This window comes from Adiantum capillus-veneris, chromosome 14 (assembly GCF_014529385.1).
Source record: "Adiantum capillus-veneris isolate H3 chromosome 14, ASM1452938v2, whole genome shotgun sequence".
Classification (NCBI taxonomy): domain Eukaryota; kingdom Viridiplantae; phylum Streptophyta; class Polypodiopsida; order Polypodiales; family Pteridaceae; genus Adiantum; species Adiantum capillus-veneris.
This window is the reverse complement of record NC_140944.1, coordinates 34,694,458-34,713,050: the sequence shown is the minus strand read 5'-3', so window position 1 is coordinate 34,713,050 and position 18,593 is coordinate 34,694,458.

Here is an 18,593-nt window from a genome sequence, read left to right as displayed (position 1 = left end):
TGTATGATCTCCACAAGTGTCACATTTTCATGTGGATTGTTGTTGTGTGTTTGGGTTCGTCTTGTTTTCTTGGTTCATCCTTTTGATCACTTGATCAACATCCGGCTCAGTTGGATTTTGCCCACCCAGTTTCATTGTGGATTTACTTGTGGTTGAAGAGGTGCTACTCATCCCTTGGTCTGTGTCCTCCGTCACCTCCCCATATTCTTTATAATTGTCTATCAAATACAACACCTCTTTTGTGACTTGCTCAAAAATAACACATGCCTTTAAGTGCAAGTCCTTTTTGAGAGTGTCAATTCGCAATCCTTCTATGAAAAGTACTGATAGTCTCTCATCCTGAGGTAGTTCTCTAGCACGACATCTTTCTATGTATTGCTTAAATGGAACCAAGGCTTCCTTCACCTTTTCCTTGTCCTTTTGTCTAAATGCATAGATCTGGGAGACATTATTATGATTTATTCCTCTCTTTGAGAATTCCTCAACGAATTCTTGGAGAATTTTCTTGATGCTTGGAAATTCCAGGCTATTTAAAGGTTGGAACCAGGTCAAGGACGTTTTTCCCAAGCTCAACCCAATTCCTTCATATTGAGTATGGAAATTGGTTACATGTTTGGCCCTCAACACTTGTTTGAAGAAGAAACATGAGCTTATGGATCTCCCAATCCACTATACTTTTTGGGTACACACTTTTCCATGTGAGACGGTGTCATGCGTCTGAACTCCGCAACCATCCTCACTATCTCTGGTCCTCTTGATGTGGTCTCTCTAGCTTCATATTCTCCCTTAGGCACTACAATCGGTATATTTTCCGCCATACGTTCATCAAGTCATTCTATTTGATCTCGTGTAATAATCAGAGGGATTCTAGTTGTGTAGGTCAAACCAAGTCCTCCATTGCCTCTATGTGTGTTCATAGAAGCCCGAGACCCTGTTGATCACATAGGCCCGGTGTTCAGGAATTGTTGGTGCCCAAAATAATATTCCACTTTGGTTTTTGCTGGACTTACATTCCTAGTTTATGGTCTCGTGTGAGTAGTGGTTTTAACTTCCTCTGAAATTACATAGTATTGGTGGAGTGGTCCCCAAAATATGTATATCGCTCTAGCTCCTTACGGTCCATTGGGGAGTATTTTCAGCCATGCTTATCCATTACAACCACTTGGATACTTCTCCCCTCTGTGTATGTAAAAACGTATAGTTTTTTGCGGTCAGCCACCTCCTTGATGCGGGGTTTATCACATATAAATAGAGTTTTTGTTATCCATTATGAGTTTATATAGCCCCACATAAGTGTTGCCTGTATTAAGCCACTCTATCGGCATCTGGTCGTGGATTGCGAACGAAGGGATTGTGATGCTCTTGCTCTCTTAGCCTCTCTTGCCTGCACCAGGCTCGGATACCATGTAAAGAATGAGGATGCAAGAGAGCTACACAAGACAAGCACAAAGCACAGAGAGATGGAAAGCTTCTTCTTCTTCTTCACAGAAAAGAGAGTACAAAAATGACTAAGTGCTAAAGCTGAAAAGTAGCACATATGTACATGTGGTCACTAAGTGTGAACACGCTAGAAGCGTACTAGGCTGGCACTATAAGTGTAGTCCAGCTGTAGAATCATTGACAGAGATCCTCCGTGTCAGTCCCCTAACGCGCCAGTGAGTAAATGCCGTAAGCGGCCAAGACCCGTAGTGGATTCCAGCTCAAGGTGTAGAGCTCGACATCTCAACAGGAGTGACATTGAGTTCATGCCACTTACAATGCTTGGCATAGATACTTGGATATTCTAGACAAGTCTTGGAAGGTGGGTGAATCCAAGATACAATTGACCATTCTAACTATCTTTTGTAAGGTCAATGCAATGGTTGGTATCTCATGAATCTACCAGCTTCCCATTTTAGAAAGAATGCTCAATATATAGACCTTAGATCCACCACCGCACCATTCTCACCAAGTCTTGAAGGTGGACGTAATTAAGATCCACCACTTAGCCATTCTATCCAAGTCTTGCAAGGTGGATGCAATGGTTGGTTTCTCATATGTCCACCATCTATCAATTTTGAATATGGTTTTGCATTGACCATAGATCCACCACTTGGCCATTCTAACCAAGTATTGGTAGGTGGGTGCATCCATGATCCACCACTTGGCCATTCTAGACATGACTTAAACTTAGGTGCATTCAATACTTGGCCAAATTACCACTTGTTAATTTATACAAAGTTTGTGGGATGAGTAGACCCTAGATCCACCTATTTGTGAATCCTCTGTGACGGTTCCTATTAATGTTGACTTTATAAGTGATGATAAGAGAAAATGGTACTTATCACTACAAGAGATTGTGTGCTCTTGTGACGTTGTTAGCGACGGAAATACATTGGGTTTTTATAACCCCCGACGTCGCTAACAGCATCGATACGAGAACATCGCTATAAGCGTCGCTATAACAATTGCTATATGCATCACTATAAAGGTTGCTATATAGCGACGTCTATAGCGACGATTATAGCAATGTTTGCAGGCCATCTATAGCGACGCTGCACAGCCTTATATAGCGACGGTCATAGCGATGCCCGAGAGGAAAACTTTTTGGTGGAAGGGCATTGAATTCCCTGCCACCCATCAACCATATTGATTCACCTTTGAAAAAAAGTGCAAAGGTAGATATAGACCCAAAATAGTCACCCACAAGACAATATAACCATTAACTCCATCATCCATAGTACGTATTGTTTGCAAAACAAAGATACAAAACTGACAAGCGTGAATTGATGAAAGTAAATCAATGACAATTGTACACATCATAGGCAAAATCACTTGATTGTTAAAATTTGCAAATATAATAGTTACAACACTATTGTCATTATTGAAAAAATATACATGGTTTTCAAAAAGACGTATAAAAGTCATCGCATGATACATAAGCTATGACAAAAAGAAACTAATGCTATCTACCTACGACTAGACAGACATCGTTTAATCAGACGTCTCATCACGTCCACGCGGCGTATCTGTCGGATTCTGCAAAAAAAACAGTAAGACAGCTTTTTGTAAGTATAAACATATAGCGACGTTTATAAAACAATACAACAAATAGAAAAGAGTAAACCCTAATACTAACCATGCCGTCGTGAGAACTCAGAATGTCCATCAGGGCATTTAAGCCCTTCTTGCCTCGCGCTCGTATTGTGTGGGATCACGTCTTGTGATCGACCACTGTCAAAACATACGTAGAATCCATTATGTTAGAATTTAAAAACCCATAAGCCCTAAACTATCAACATAAATAGCAATGCAAAAACACTTACAAAATCGGCCTCAAATGATGCCCACCCGCCGCTCCCCAAGTGGTTCGAGCTCCCTACCTCTACTCCCGCTCTGGCTGCCTCCTTTTGTTGCTTCCACTTGTCGGGATTCTCGCACGTTGCTTTCTTCGCATGCTTCCAATATTCTTCGGCCAGCCAATCTGGTATGTTCCACCCATGCTTGATTTCTTTTTGCACTTCGGAACGCGTGTGCTTGCAGTATTCGCGCATTCAAACCTTCATCAGGTCTTCATTGAAGTGCTCATCCCATGTTGAAACGGGAAACTCGTCATGAAGCATGCTAATGACTCTGTCTTTTAAATCACTCGGTACTTCACTCCAGGTGTTTATTATGTAGTGTCTAAACACCTAAGGTCAAAGATCGTGCATGCGCGAAATCACCTTCTTGCCTTCATCATCCAAGATGATTCCGCCGTTGAAGTCAACGGAGTAAGGCAAGCCCTCTCGCCGCTGACGTGTGAACCTAGGTGTCCCGGAAGGGGTCTCTATCGGCATGTCGACGGGGGTACGGACGTCAGGTGTCTCCACTAGAGTCTGAGTCCCGAAGTGAGGAGTGTCCACTGGAGTGACTCCTGGAGGAGTAGTTGGTGGTGTGGAGACGCTAGGAACGGCCGTCAGCCGTGCAAAACCTGGTGTCGATGGCGATGTCTTGGCTGGTGTCGGGGCGGGCACATAAGGGGAGGGTAAAGAGCCTCGTCGAACACGAGGCAGTGTCAAAGCATCGGCGGTGGCATCCCCACAACAACCACCACCACTAGAGCGTTGGTGCCTAGACGAGCGTAAAGATTGTCTCGTCGACCCTGAAGCTTCGGAGCGTGTTGAATGCTCCGAAACAGAGGGAGATGCGGGTGGAGTAGGAACGCGTGATGGTGCACCAGAGCGATGACGCTCCACGTACCACTGTCTCTGCTGGGGTGACAAAGAAGAAATAAACTCCTCATCATCCATACCTGCATTAAACACACGAACATTTAAACTTAATATTGAATGAATGGAGTAGAAAACATGGACAAGCAGATAGATAGATAGAGAGAGAGAGGAGCGATTCCTGTGTAAAGAGTTTTTCGTTGAATGAGGGTGAATTTGTAAAATCACTACGCTCCGGGTGTGGTGGAGACTGAAGTTGCAATCGCAAAGGAAGTCCGTATTTGCTCATAGATGTTGCTTGTCCCACCACTAAATCTAGTTGATCGGGTGAAAGAGACGTTAAGAAGTAGTAGTAGTGCTTCTTAGCGTCTCTTTCACCACTAAATCTAGTCGATCGGATGAAAGAGACGCTAAGTAAGCAGTAGTAGTGCTTCTTAGTGTCTCTTTCACCTGATCAATTAGATCTAGCGGTGAGACGAGCTGCATCTATGAGCAAAGACACATCACTCTCTTCACGATTGCTTCTTCAGTCTCCATCGCACCCGGAGCACAATGCTCGTTGTCCCTGCTTCTGAGAACATACCTAGAGCATACGTACCTGGAGTGGACGCAAAGACCATTAAATACAATGACATAATGATGCATATAAATAGAAATGGACAAAAAGCCATGTGAACACAATATATATTATAAAATGGAGCAAAATTGTTCAAAACAGAGAATCCTACAAGAATCCCAACTATCTCTTTCTTTTTTGACGTAGAACTTGAAGGTGCTTGTAGCTGTGGAATGTTCAAAGGCTAGCAACAACAGAACACGTGCTTCTTCTATTCAACTTGAGTGATGGAAGAGGCAAGTTGATAACTCAAAATTTTCAATCGAAAGAGAGAGAGAGAGAGAGAGAGAGAGAGAGAGAGAGAGAGAGAGAGAGAGAGAGAGCACGCACAAAATCAAATCTTGCAGTCGAAAGACCAGGTGGTGGAGCTGCATGTGGCCATGGATTTCCCAGGATATGAGCGCAAAATCAAAAGAGCGCTATACAACATGGAAGGTACTTACAGAGCCAAAGTTTTTACAAAATGGAGCAAAATTGTTCAAATACAATATTTATGTCTTAAGAGGTCTCTCTCTCATCCTCACATAGCTCAGCATAACTTCCTATATCTATATAGAGCTCTCCGTTTAAACAGATGTCCTCCGTTTCATTTTCTAGATCCTCTGCATGCACCCCATAGAGAGTAGCAGCTTGATGCTCGTCTGGCACCACCTCAGCAGCTTCTGACTGATCATCTTCTCCGATCTCCTCCATTGATGCCGCTATGATTGGCACATGGTAACCTCCATACATTCGTGCACTACGAGAGGCTACCTCTATGACGTACCACCAGTTTGATGCAGACTTTGTGGGATGAAATATCACCTGCCAGAGCCACATAACTTACATGAGAGCTTCCAAGCACATAAATTCTAAAATGGGATATTAACTATTTACATACTTACTTGTTCACAATGCTCGGGTAGTACGAAAGTTTCTCTTAGGTCAGTCCATTTCTTAGTTGAATCCACCTCAAGAAAACCAGACTCTCATCTACGCAAAGAAGCATTGCGACCCTCCATGATTATCTTGAACCATTGCATGTCGAAAAAGTCGAAAAAAAATCCTCTATAATCGATCCTCAAAATCTCTTGTAGCGTGCCGAAGTAAGTGAGTTCCGCCACCACAGGATCTGCATCAGAGGACCATCGTCAACTAGACTGTTCAAATTTTTCCATGATTCCACAATCTTGAGTAAAACGCTTTTTGTTGATCTGTTCCACCCTAAAATGTCGACCTTTACACCTTGCTGTTGTGTATGACTTATACTACAAGGAACAAAGATTACGAGTGGCCGTTGAAACATCTAGAAAGTCACTAGTCGTACATTGCGAACTTACCTTGGTCGCGCAACCTTGAGAGTACTCCCACTCTTCCTCAGTCACTTCTTCACCGCACTGTTGTGTGCTTTTCAATCATCTTAAGCTCATGAATATTGGTAGTCTCTCCAGACCCGTCGGATAGTGCATCGATGGTCGTCTTCCCCGTCTCCACTCGATTCGTGCCCTTTGTCTCTCTTGCTTTGCATCCTCATATTGTGAAATCCACTTTTGCATCACTCGATTGTGAAGCATGCAAAATCGATTGATTTTAGCCTCTAGATCTTTCGTCATCTTCTTCTCAACACTGAGATTGCACATGACAATCCCAGATATGCGCTCATCATCTATGGTTTGCCATAGCGTGTCCCGGGATTTATCAAATCCATATAGCCACTCTCCAATGTACACTAGGGACTCTGATACTAGCCAACCTTCAGCCATGCTACCCTCTGGACGTGCCTTCTGACGCACATATCCCTTGAGCGTTTTCATGAAACGTTCTAAAAGAACATCCATCTGGAATGTACTGTGCCAGCTATTTCCACCTCATCAACTATGTGAACAAGAAGATGCACCTGAATGGTTAGCATGGTAGTAGGATAATTTTTCTCAAACATGCACACAACCTCCGCAGCATTTAGTTTGGCGAATGGTATGGAGTCTATGTTGATCTCCTTTTGTGAGGTCGATTGCACCAACTTGGCTAGTTTGTAGATTGTGTTACGGACGTCAAGAGACAAGCATCCCTCAATGGAAAACGGTAAAATAAATTGCAAAAGACATGCAACAATGATATATAAAGTCCACAATTCCCACTATGATATATTCCACTATGAGCATACCTGACACATTTTATGCTAGGCGTGTGACTTCAAACCGGTAAGCTTTCCTTCTTTAGTAAAACACGTTCGGAGCGAGTTCATTACACCAGTGGGGGTTCACAAAGATTGAATGGTCTTATTTACTTTGCGTTCTTAGGCTCCTGTGAAAATCCATGGTGCTTTAGGGAGTTGTATCGATCCATCGGATGCTGTTTGCGGCCAATATTTCTCCATATGATCCACATTTCTAAGGTCAACCCTGGCTCCCAAAGTATCTTTCTTGCCGGTCAGATGGTCCCATAGTAGATTATCCACATTCTTGAATATGTGCATTGGATGGAGCAAGTGATTGATCATGAGTCGGGTCCAGTATGGTAACTTGTACCATAGAGATAGTCTCTTCATCCCTGGGGGCAATCTGTCATCACACATCTCCTTCTGCTCTAACCATGCTTGTGCAGACATCCTCAGTGGCTCTCTTCCCAAAAAGACATTGTGTAACACATGATTCTCTGGAAGATATGCTTGATGATCTTCGTAGATTTGCTTCTTCAATGAGGGCGCCCTACGTGCATTCAGTCTAGGCCCCCATGAGACACATGCTCTGTATTTGCTTGTTTGAAGCCCTGCATGTATACACGTGATAATAGATCAGCTTGAGAAAAACCAAGATTTACAGTGTTTGAGTGAGGAGTGTAAATCACCTGAGCATTCTATTAGTCCGGGATAGTCATGCATGGTCCACATTAGAATGCCTCTGATCAAAGCATTCCGTCGACCTACGTGTCATGCTTTGATCCACATTAGAATGCCTCTGATCAAAGCATTCCGTCGACCTACGTGTCGGCTCATATCCACCACTTCTATGCCAATCCACAATTGTTGTAGCTCTTCCAATACTGGACGAAGATACACATCTATATTCTTCACTTTATATCGTCCCGGCACAATCAAGCTTAGCCATAGGTGCCCCTTCTTCGTAGTCAACCACGGGCGAATGTTTTAGTTGACAATGATAATGGGTCATACACTCTAAGATGTTGATCTTTGACCAAATGGATTTACGCCATCCATAGCCAAGCCTATTTTTGTTACGTGGAGATCTACTCGATATCTCTTGGAATCACATTTCGGACACCTCTCCATGTCTATGTATTCCCCTCTGAAAAGAATGCAGTCATTAGGACAAGCATAGATCGAATAGTAATCCATCCCCAAGTTTCGCAAAATCTTTCTTGCTTCCTCTCGGGAATCTGGCATCACATTATCAATTGGTACTATGTGCTCTTTGATCAATCTACACAACATAAAAATACGTTACAATTGTGTAAAAATATATCAGATCATTATACTTTTAGAGTTTTATTAAAGTAAACTAATTGTAATAGATCACCTGAAAAGCGATGTGACGCTAGTGTCACTACATCCAAAATTTGCTTGCATGTTGAGAAGAACTAGGAGCGCTTTCAATCTAGATACACGTGCTCCATTATACAATGGTGTATCAGCTTCACTTTTCATATCATCATAGATAAGCCTTTCTGAATCCATGATCGTCTCGATCATTTCATCAATCTTGGGCTCAAACATTGCCTTGTTGGGAATGTGGTCTGCATGATCATCCCCCGAGCTGTCAGAGGCTACATCTTGTGGCTTCACATATGCTGCTTGACCAAAGTGCCTGCGAACACGTCTATTGGATTTCAAGATTGCTACCTGTTGGCCAGCATCAGAGTCCGACGAGTTATAATTGGCAACAACTCGATCTATAATAGATGGATCGAACTTTCCAAATTTGTGAACGTGCTGCAAAGAAATGGGTCTTGTCCGTCGCACAACATGCTTGCATTGATTACAAGGACATAAGATCCTCGTTGAGAGATAGGTGTTTCAGTTGGACGGCCCCACATCCTCGTCGGTACTCATAATGAGGGTAAAATTCTTATAACCTGGACAACAAATTTAATCTTCTATTGGCATTCTTCATCTTTTATCTCTCTCTCTCTCTCTCTCTCTCTCTCTCTCTCTCTCTCTCTCTCTCTCTTTCTTCACACTGTAAACTAACTCACATGCTCTAGTCATGTCCAATCCCCACACACCTCGATCTAGAGGTGCACGGAGATCAGAACCACCGGGTTATAATCTCATCTTAATTGGTCAATGCCTATATTTGTGGGTACAAGAAATCTAGACAGCCACGTCTACATGAGAGTGCATGTAGTGGACAAAACCCCTTTGCCTCTTCACTAGCTATAGCATTTCACAGCATCTTAACATCTTTTATAAGTAGATCTTTGTCTATAGCATGCAGGTACGCCATTCTTGCAATGTATCTGATGCCTGCTCGAAGCACTTAATTCTTACTCTAGATTTGACGGGTTGTGGTGTGTGTGTGTGTGTGTGAAACCCTTGGAATCGTCATCTTGCATCACTAGTTTCTGTGTAGGCTCAATTTTCTCTTCCATTGACTGATCATGACGGCCTATTGTATGGTAGCGGTAGTCGAACATGTAGGTGAAATTGCTTGTCCGCATGGACTGTTGAGGCTCTGAGCGCAAGAAATTTTCTCATGTAGGAAAACGGAGTCTTTTTCAATGTTTTTCATATGAGCAAGTGTTTTTCATACAATTCTTACCATCATGAGTGCACCTTCATTGACATGCACTAAAATCTAACCTCTCTCAAAAAAGCTAGTCCATCGAACATAAATCTATATCTAATTTAATCTTAAACTCAAAATAAACCTAAATCTAATCTAATATAACGTAAATCTAAATCTAACATAAATAAACCTAAATCTAATCTAATTTAACTTAAATAAACCTAAGTCTAATCTAGCGTAAGTCTACATCTAACCTAATCTTTAGCATCTTTTGGGATAGTTTCCTACGACGTTAAAACTCTCTTCTTCTCGTGTGTGTGTGTGGGTGTGTGTGTGCCAATACAAAGAGAAAAATGGTATAACCTTTCTATCATCCAAGTGTGGTAGATTGGTTATGCCATTTCCCTTTTGAATAACAGGTCTTGAGTTCAACTCCTCGTCGGCTAGATCTTTAAGGTCTCTTGAATTAGTTTCCCACGATGTTAAAATAAACTCTCTTCTTCTCGGGTGTGTGTGTGTGTGTGTGTGTGCACGCCAATAAAAGGAGAAAAATGGTATAACTTTTCTATCACCCAAGTGTGATAGATTGGTTATGCCATTTCCCTCGTGAATAACATGTCTTGAGTTCAACTCCTCGTCGGCTAGATCTTTAAGGTCTCTTGGGATAGTTTCCTACGACGTTAAGACTCTCTTCTTCTTCTTCTTCTTCTCTCTCTCTCTCTCTCTCTCTCTCTCTCTCTCTCTCTCTCTCTCTTCCTCTCTCAATGTTTGTGTGCATTCTTTGTTTATGCATGTGTGTGTGCGTTTTTTGTTTATGCATGTGCTCTCTCTCTCTCTCAAAAAAAAACAATGTGTGTGTGTGTGTGTGTGTGTGAGAGAGAGAGAGAGAGAGAGAGAGAGAGAGAGAGAGAGGGAGAGAGAAAGAGCGGAAGGGAACATGAGACTGAGGAGAGGGAAGGAGTCATGTGTGTGTGTGTGTGTGTGTGTGTGTGTGTGTGTGGAGAAGAAAGAGAGAGAGAGAGGCGCGCTCTCGTGCCTCTCCGCTCCCATGACAAGAAAATGAGCAAAGGAATGCTGATCAAGAGTATTTGAATCCTGCATGGTTAATCAGTAGTTATAAGGGCTTTCTAACAAGTCAATTTTAAGATGAAAGTGTGCCAGATGCAGCTCTGAGGGTCAGAAGATGTCTTGGTAATGCCAAACAGTGAATTCTTTAAGCGGTCATAGTTGGGGTTTTATTAATCCAAGCTGAAGTACTCAAAAAGCTCTACATGCGGCTCGTCAATCGGAGCTACGGGTAAGACGTTATGACAGTTTTAAGTTGATTTAGTAGCAGATCAGTACCGAATTGGGCAACTGCGGCTGAGGGGACATAACTGGAATGAATGCATCAAGCTGAAGTGCTCAATTTTTCGAGCGAGTCAGTCTTTTCAGATCGGTGATCTGGATTTCGGGTGACAAATTATGGCCAACTTAAGTATCACAGGGGGCCGGGTTTGAACCGCCCTCGTCGCTGTGTTTAATCACATTCATCTCGCTTAATGCAGTGCGTGCCGATGTGTATGCCAAATGTCGGCCGATGCACGAACAGTAAGTGCTTGAGCAGTATCATGTCTGGAATTCCATCGCTTGCCTTGGTCGGTATGTGTACAAAAATAATGCGGGAATTAAAATTATCAATAATGTTATCATGCTTGGCATTGCCTTGGCCGAATGTATACAACACTGCATGGCACTTAAGTGTGTCCGAATGCCGCCAATGAAAGAAGCTTTGGCCGGGGAAGAAATGTTGTGCTTGACAATGCCTTTGCGGATATGTATACTAAATGTGGTGCCCTTACCAATGTTGTGGCCGCCCAATGGATAACCTTGGTGGTGCCTTGGCCATTATATCTACCTAATGTGGTGTCCTTATGAAGGAAGCCGGCTGCCCAAAGGCTAAGGGCCATAAACCCAAAGGGCTGCCCGTTTACAAAAGGAAGTTTTTCTTTTTAATTAAGTGTGAAGCCAATAAAAGAAAGAAGAAGGAGATGGCGAGGGCGCAGGGAAGGAAAACCATCTCGCGCTGGGCTTGGCAGGGTTCATATGCCCGTGAGCATGAAACGGGAATGAAGCACCAGGGAAATGCGCTCGCTCCGGTGCCACTCGCAGCACATTTGGTGCAGGTCCGGTCCAACCCTGCCACGTCATCAAGCGGCTATTCCCATTAGCAATATCACTAATGGGATGCCGGAAACAGAAAAGGTTCTTTTTCACCATGCAATAGAAAAAAAAGGAAGGTCATAAGATTTGGGGGCTCATCATCATTCATGAGGAGGCTCTTTGGAGGCCAAGCTCCGTAAGCTCTCGAGCCTTCTCCTCATCATCGGGAGTTCTCCTCCTCCTCATACCTTCAAGGCCTTAATTGAATCCTCCTCATAAGCTCTTGGCCCTTATTCTAATCCTCCTCATAAGCTTGATAACGTAAGCTAATCCTCCTCATAAGCTCGAGGCTAATCTCTGAAAGCCATCCTAATCTAAAGCTCTCAAGCCTAAGCTCTCTAATCAGAAGCTTAAGCAATTAAATCCATCCTGATTTAAAGTTCTCGAGTTTAAGCTCGCCAATGAAAGTTTCCCCAAGCTCTCTAAGCCAAGCTTCTCGAAACTCAAGCCACAAGCCATCATTATCCTAATCTCGCTATCATAAGCCATCAAAACCTTAACCGAATAATCTTAAGATCTCTAGGCCATAATCTCGGACCTCATTAGCCATCATTATCATGAGCTCACTAATCTGAATCCTAAGCTATCTAATCCGCCTAAGCCCAATCAAATCCATAATTAATCCATAAATCCTAGCCGAACCTTCTCGGATCAACCAGTCCTGGATATCATTAAGCATTGATTTGCTATTCGAATCAAACCAAGCTTAAGGCGGATCACGATAAACCCATTCAAATCAGAGATTTAAGCCATTAACCTTAAGCCAAATCAGACGGGCATTGGAAGACGGAAGTTCCTGAGCATTATCGGGAAGAAGCAAAAGGCGATACAAAGCAGGTCATTGATAATTTCTTGTTAGCACCTCGACTAAGCCAGGTTTTATCTTGTAAGGGGCATTAAGCCTCCATTAACAGTTGATTAATGATGACTATTGTGGATTAACTGGAATTAAGATTACCATTTTTTTTTTAGCTCTGTCTTGTTAATTGTGCATGCTGCATCTCTTTTCCCCGCACCTCTCACAGCCAGGGGCCCGGTGCCTTCCCGGCTCACCTTTCGCACATTTATCCACCTACATTCTTGGTGAACCCGACGCGAAACAAGCCGGGGTGGGAGGTCAGGATGGAGATTCCAGAAGAGCTAATGCAGTTTATTGAAGATTACAACCTGGATAGATTTGATAAAAATCTAGTACCAGCAGATCTCTCAAAAATGTTGGGTTTGGTTCAGATATGTTTGCATGAAGTAAAAGTTATGAAGATGAAAGAGTAGATTGATGCTGTAGTGGCGATGGCACTTGATGTTGTACATGAAGAGTATGGGATTTTTCAAGGTCATAGTCCAGATGGATTTTTCAAGGTCATCTAGCAAGCAGAGATGAAGAGCCGAGGAATTCCAGAAGATCGGATGATTTCGACCTTTGAAGAAGTTGTAACCTCCGAGTTTAAAGACAAGGTTCGAGAACTGGCAGAGACATACCCCACACAGTGGGATTATTTTGCAGAAGGGTTTGTTCATGAAAGCTCAAAAATTATCGAGTTAACAATGAAGGAGATTAATGAACGAGGCCAGATTATTTTCTATAAAGAAGAAGGGGAGAAGATGCAGTTCCTTAATTATGATCAATTTTGGGACCATATTTATGCAAGAAGTAAAGCCAAGGAAAATATAGCTTTGGAAGAAGCAGATTCAACTTCAAAGGACCATATTTTGAGCAACCAAGCAAAGGTACATAATGAATTTACTACTGAAACACAAATGTATGAATTTTTTTTGAAGATTTCTCGCATGGAAGTTACTTTGAATAATGGTTATAGTGAAGAGCTAGACTCTACACCAAATTTGTTTTCAAGCTACTGACCTTGGAATGGGATGCTCTCAACAAGTTTATCAAGAATATGAGCCACTACAGGCTTCTAATGGTTGTATCTGCACTATAGCTGAGCAGGGTAACAGATTCATTGCAGATGATTGCATAAACAAATCTATTATACATGTAATAGCTGATGAACTGGGTGAGACTATGAACCTAACACAAGATATACTTGATAATGTCGATGCGTCTATGGTTGCTTCTGGAAATATGTTTATTGATTCAATCATCATAGAAGCAGATTCCATAATTGAAGGTTTTTTGGCTCAATCTGAAGAAGAAGGTTATAGCGGTATAGAGGAGATTTGTAATGCATGTACCCCTTCAGAAGGGGTGCCTGATGAACCTTTTTCAAGTTATAATGTCTTGCTAAGTAGCATGGATGCAGATGAGAAAGCATGGGCAATATTGAAGATTGCCTACATCATGTTGATTGTGAGCAGGATATTGACCTGGATTTTACATCTATGCTTACATATGGGCTACAAGAGGAGCCAACTCTTATAGCTTTGAAGAACGCAGAGGCTTCCAAGGATGATATTACCAAGGATGTTATGGATGAAGATTTTCAAGACAAAGATATTATTCATTATCAACCTCAAGAGACAGGTAAAAATCTCTCTGATGATACAAGTCTAGAAAGTCCTCAGATTTTTCGTAATGGCTGTGAAGCTAGAAGGGGTGATGATGCTAAATCATCCCCGATAATGCATAAAGTGCTCAAGATTTTTTATTTCTTTCGGCAATGTGCCAAATGTTGCTGGATTTGGATATTATTCATAATTCTTATGTTAGTGATGTCCTGGCTACCAGTAAAAGGGAGTCAGAATTCTTTGATTCTTGCTGGTAACGACCTTAAGTTACCAGAAGTTTATGAGATGTGGCTACTACACTATGCTTCAGGTGAAGCTCTAGTATATTGCGGAGGCCATCAATGCTATGTGATTTTAATGGTATTTGACCCAGGTGATTCAAAAGATTTTCAAAAGCAGGTACTCTATGGATGGGTATTTTTGGGTCTACATGGTGGTTTCTTTCTGCTATATCCAGGAATAGCATATTTGGAGCAAAAATTCTTGAAGTTGATTGATTTAGAATGTGTATGCTTATGTGGATATTATGTTGCTCCACTATTGGGGCAATTCCTTATTATCCCATTTGATCCTGGGAGCTATTGAAGAGCAACTTGCAGATTCAGAGACTTCATTTATTTTCCTGTAGCAGGTTACTTGGCAGTAGATTTGTTTTTGGATGTATGTTACAGATGTGTTTTTGGTTATATGATCAATAAGCTTACATGGCTAGCTTCCAATTGACATCTTGGACAATTGTTATAGTATCTTCACATCTTTTGAGATGGTTCTGCTACAATTTCGTGTGCAGATAGAGTAAGGCCTACTTGAGCTTGACAGGGTTCCTTAAAGAGAGCTGATGGTCAAACCGTGTGCATAGGTAACTGGAGCACTTGAGTCTGGAGGGGTTCACTAAACAGATTTTCATAATTGCATGCTTTGGAGATACGACCACTACGGTTCAAAGATTTGTGATGGGACATCTACCAGATAATTGAGCTAGACTATTGATTTTATGATTTGTACCTTCTTTTTGTTTTACATAGCTTTATCAACTACGTGAGCTTGATGACAAGTAGCTTAAGGTATTTATAGAAGATACAACTTGAAGACCAGTTGGCACAGACCGGAGGCTGTGCAGGTTCAGACGGGGTGAATGTCGTGCCGCTCCGCTTCCATGACAAGAAAATGAGCAAAGGAATGCTGATCAAGAGTATTTGATCCTACATGGTTAATCAGCAGTTATAAGGGCTTGCTAACAAGCCAATTTTAAGCGGAAAGTGTGCCAGATGCAGCTCTAAGGGTCAAAAGATGTCTTGGTAATGCCAAACAGTGAGAATTCTTGAAGTGGTCATAGCTGGGGTTTTATTAATCCAAGATGAAGTACTCAAAAATCTCTACATGCTTGTCTTTACGGCTCGTCAATCGGAGCTATGAGTAAGAAATTATGACAATTTTAAGTTGAGTCAGTAGCAGATCCGTACCGGATTGGGCAACTACAGCTGAGGGGACAAAACTGGAATGAATGCATCAGGCTGAAGTGCTCAATTTCTGGAGCGAGTCAGACTTTTCAGATCGGTGATCGGGATTTCGGGTGGCAAATTATGGCCAACTTAAGTATCACCGGGGGCCGGGTTCGAACCGGCCTAGTCGCCTTGTTTAATCACATTCATCTGGCTTATGGAGTGTGGTGCCGATGTATATGCCAAATGTGGGCCGATGCAGGAACGGTAAGTGCTTGAGGAGTATCATGTCTGGAATTCCATTGCCTGCCTTGGTCGGTATGTGTACAAAAATAATGCGGGAATTAAAATTATCAATAATGTTATCATGCTTGGCATTGCCTTGGACGAATGTATACAACAGTGCATGGCTGGTAAGTGTGTCCGAATGCCGCCAATGAAGGAAGCTTTGGCCGGGGAAGAAATGTTGTGCTTGACAATGCCTTTGCGGATATGTATACTAAATGTGGTGCCCTTACCAATGCTGTGGCCGCCCAATGGATAACCTTGGTGGTGCCTTGGCCATTATATCTACCTAATGTAGTGTCCTTATGAAGGAATCCGGCCGCCCAAAGGCTAAGGGCCATAAACTCAAAGGGCCGCTCATTCCATTTTGGTGATCATGGTGGTGAGCAAGAGCTTATTGGCAAGAAACGGGGAAACGGGCTCTCTGAAGTTAGGTTCTTTGGTGATCAATTTCTGATAATGTTGTCCAGCAATTAAACATGTGGGAGAGAACCACAAGATCAAGTATGGACAAAACTTGTATCACAACAATAAATGAAGAGAGAGAACCAAAATACAATCAACAAATTCAAGGAGAAACAAATTGATGTTGATACAAAGGCATTCAAGGTGCTTGAACGTTTTGAGCATTCAACATGACAAAGAGAAAAAAGAGCACAAAGATGGTATCAAAATTGCATTCATCAGTTAAGAGAGGACATGATGCTCAATTTGATACCAGTAAAGGAAGTGAAAGTAGTGCAAAGCACACAAGGTCTCAACACCAATGTCAAAAAGGGAGGGATGTAGATATGGCAACCGACACAAATGAAGATTACCATGACAAATTCAAAAGATGATGGAAGCTAGGAGAATGACCATTATAGATGTAGACATAAAGAGCAAGCAACTCATCAAAAGAGAGCCTTTCCATTTTTCAAAGGAAGACAAAGAGACAATCCAAAAATTCACATCCAAGTTTTCAAACAAATTGCTGATCTATAGGATATTGATAAGGATGAGTAAGAAGAGTATTTTCCACGTATAGTCAAAGAGGCAATTGTAAATGGTACCATCATTACCCTACCGCAAAGCTCAAAACATACAACAACATCAAGAAAGCCTTCTTGCTAGAATATACAAACAACAACAAAAGGGATGAAGACATCCTCTAAAGCTTGGGTAAGTTAAAGTATGGAAAGTTGTTATTTAGGAGCTATGTGGAGAAGATAAAAGAGTTAACTAGACATCTAAATGAATAGCCATCATGAAAACCCATGCGTGCATGGTTTCTCAGTGATTCAAGGAGAAAAAGCTACAGGAATAGAAAGTAGTAGCACCAACCAAAAAGTTTATGTATTTAGTCCGAAGAGCTTTAAAAATGGAATAAGCAGTCAAAAAGGAGAAAGCCAAGAAAGGTAAAGGTAGTCTAGTTTCAACTCAAGTGATTCATCTAAAGGATCAACTACTAGTTTTAGCTCTCTAGAATCAAAATTTGATGAAAAGCAAAATAGTAGGAAGAAGTTTAGCTAGTCAAAGAAAATTAAAGGAATGTCCAAACAAATATGTGAGATGACTGGAACAAGAATCCTAGTAAGTAGAGGTGAAATTTGGTACATAAGACATTGATCAAAGAATCTTAGAGTTGGTGAATGCATTTAGTGTACTGATTTTAAGGCATTCCATAATCTCTAGAGTAATTACGAGATCAGAAGGCATCATTTCAAGGAAGGGAATGATTGATACATGATAGCCCTGACAAACACAAATTTAGCAATATAGGATACTAAGCCTGACGAGATAAATGAGGAAGCTAGCACCAATGGACTAGCTAGAAGAGGAAGAGGTAAAGGTGAAGAATACTTTTCCATTAGAAACTTCAACTTCAACTTCAACTTCTTAGATGCATCATCTTGCCCATTGTACATAGTTGGTCTTTTTACTATTTTTATTTTCTCTCACTAGAATGGCCAATTCTAGAGAGAGAAAATATATTTAAGTAGACCAAAAATGAAATTTGATGACATTATGGGAAGTACAAGTACTTTTTAGCTCACTATCGTGACAATCAAGAAGCTTAAGTGTTTGAAATGAAGCCACTGAGAATCCCCAAATCAAAGTTGAGCTAAAAGAATTCAAAATTAGCTTTTTGAAATTTGATATGAAAGTTTCGTACTGCATGAATTCAATATGGGGGATGCTATAAAAGTTAAATGGAGCTTTCAAGGGGGCAAAAGGCTTTAAGTGGATGCACAAACACTCCTAGCAATGGTGTCGATTGCAAAAAAAAACCTTTGGACTAACTACAAAGGATTAAAGGACATCAATGAACCCACAAAATAAAAATGTTGGTTGTCCCTTGGCATTATTTTGTTGAACAAAATCTTTCAAATCGTACACCTGTACACAATATCTGCAAACAATAAAAACATGCACTCTATCCCCATAGAATAATGAAAGCACCAAGAATGCAAGAACAATTCCAGACTCAAGTCACAGCCACTTTAATATATTTTGAAACTTGTCGAAATGAGTGAGAAAACGGGATTCACACCCAAAGATTGATGAAAACACTTTTCGAAGTTTCATAGAAGCCAAATGTTTGATGGCAAAAAGTGTTCACACATAACTAAATTCAAGTTTTTTTATCCAAAAACATTCATGACGTCATGACTATCCAATTTTAAAA